This window comes from Crocuta crocuta, unplaced genomic scaffold, assembly GCF_008692635.1.
Source record: "Crocuta crocuta isolate KB4526 unplaced genomic scaffold, BGI_CrCroc_1.0 scaffold3, whole genome shotgun sequence".
Taxonomy (NCBI): domain Eukaryota; kingdom Metazoa; phylum Chordata; class Mammalia; order Carnivora; family Hyaenidae; genus Crocuta; species Crocuta crocuta.
Window position 1 is genome coordinate 1,213,630 of NW_027529934.1, and position 2,140 is coordinate 1,215,769.

General features: G+C 43.9%; 1 protein-coding gene across 3 annotated transcripts in view; it reads left to right on the forward strand.

The window, feature by feature from the left end:
• Positions 1–1,915: 1,915 nt before the first annotated feature.
• HHAT (hedgehog acyltransferase) overlaps positions 1,916–2,140 on the forward strand; it is a 309,652-nt gene continuing 309,427 nt past the window's right edge. For 2 of the 3 annotated variants that reach the window (XM_077763159.1, XM_077763161.1), the window contains exon 1: positions 1,918–1,949. The gene's annotated coding sequence lies outside the window, so the exon portion shown is untranslated. Of the gene's footprint in view, positions 1,950–2,140 lie in introns of all 3 variants that reach the window. The other variant, XM_077763160.1, reaches the window with a different exon arrangement.

The following is a 2,140-nucleotide window of genomic DNA, read 5'->3' on the forward strand; positions in this document are numbered from 1 at the left end:
TCATGGACTGAGAGATGGTGACCTGGGCTTAAATCAGTCGCTTAACCAACTGAGCTACCCAGATGCACCTAGTAACCATTATTTTAAAAGGCTGTGTATCTAGTAGATTAAAGAGTGGTACATTTTAATTTCTACATCTTTATTTTTTAGAAAATTTGAATACATCATTGTATATTTCCCCTGTTATTAAATAAATTAAAGTGATTGAAGTTAAAACTGAAATCTTTGTTCATAAAGAGCATTTTCTACATTATGTATAATTTCCTTTGGATTTATTCCCACAAACATAATTCAAAAAGTTTAAACATTAGGAGTTTTGATACATTTGAAGGGGTTTGGTACTGCCAAATTCCTTACCTACTTATCACACACCACCTTTGCCAGTCTTTAATGTCATTTGTTAATTTTTGCCAACTTTATATGTGAAAATCATGTTTCTCATTTTACTTTGCATTTCTTTAAGCTTCTTGCAATATATTTGCTTCCTAATTGTATATCCCAACTATTTTTTTTTTTTACTGGATTCCTTATTTATGTGTCTTGCTCATCTACAATGGGCTTCTAATGAGTTCTTATTTAATCCATATATAATAATAGATAACACTCTGTATCATAGTGCCTGCAAATACTTTAGCTAGTCTATTGCTTCCCTTTACTTTTTGACTATTTTTATTTGATTTGTTTCTAATTTATGATTATTATCTGCCTTAATTTTTGTTTTTTTCAGGTGAATATGTTGTGGAGAAAGAGGTTACATGTAAGTGACAGAAAACCTACATTTTTGTCTGCTAATGTCATTTAGAAATAAGGTAGGAATCTCATTCCTGTCCCTGAGTCTGCCATTACCTGAGCTGAGTTGTTACTCTATCACTCTCTGCGAGGGTGAGGTTTCCCAGATAAAATACAGGTTGCCCAATCAAATTGAATTTCAGATGAACAATGAATACTTTCTTTTTAGTGTGAGTATATCCCAAATGTTGCATGGGCCATACTGATTCTACAAAAGTATTGGTTGTTCATCTGAAATTCAATTTTAATTGAGCAGCCTGTATTTTTATTTGATACACCTGGCACTTCTACTTGAGGCTAGATTATTAACACCTGCTTACCTAACACCATTCCCATACTAGGTGTTGGGAACAGGGATGGTGGGAGCTGAAAGGGTGGATAGTTCCTATTATCAGAGAGTTTATGCTCTAGTTTCTCAGAGAATTTTGCAATCAGAAAGATAATCTCCTGGACTATTTGAATGACTGCTAGATTAAATGTAGAACCTCTGTGTTTCCCTGCTGCCTATGGCAGAGGTATCCACATTTACCTGATCCTAGAGACACCTGAGACACCCCTCCCCTGGGAGTCGGATTCCTTTAAAGAGGGATCCAGAAGCCTCTGATTTTAACAAGAGCCCAGGTGATTCTCTTGCTCAGGTAAGTCTGTGCAACTTTGGCAGGCTTGGCGTCCTCCGGGTAGCAGCGCTCAGAAGTCACTACCGCTTTTTAGAACCCATTCTACACCACTGGTATACATTTTTGCAGTGGTTGTTATCTTAGTAAATTGCTTTGCAGGTAATAACGTTCATCCTCTTCAGTCTTCACTCGTTCTCTAGAAAAGCAGGGGATCTTCTTTCTGCTAGACGGAGGAGGGCTGGGAGACTCCCAAGGGCGAAGTTCACCCGGCAAGCGGGTCAGGCAGCCCGGCCGCAAAGGCCCCTCTCTTCCCCCTCCACCAAGCTACCTCCTCTCGCCTAACTGAACGTCCGTGGGGACCACTGGGCTGGAGTTTCAGGTGACTTCCGCTCCGAAAGTGCCAGCCTGCAATTAGCAAACGGGTAGGGGAGAGGCCAGCGCGCCGCCCAGCGCAGGAACGCCGGCCCCCTCGCGCGGGCGAGCCCGGGAGGCCTGGGGTCCCAGCCCGTCNACGCCGCCGCCGCTGCCCGGGACAGCCCGGAGGTTGGTAGCCGGGGACCGCAGCGGGTCCCGGGGACGTTAGGTGTTGACTTTGGTGCTTCGGTGGACTCCCTTGAGAAACAAAAATGCTCCAGGCGCTTTCCGTTTCCTACTCCGGTTCCAGCGTCCGCGCCCGGGGGCGGGGCAGAGGAGGTGCCCTGTCCCTCAGTCGAGACAAAGGCGGCGGGACATGC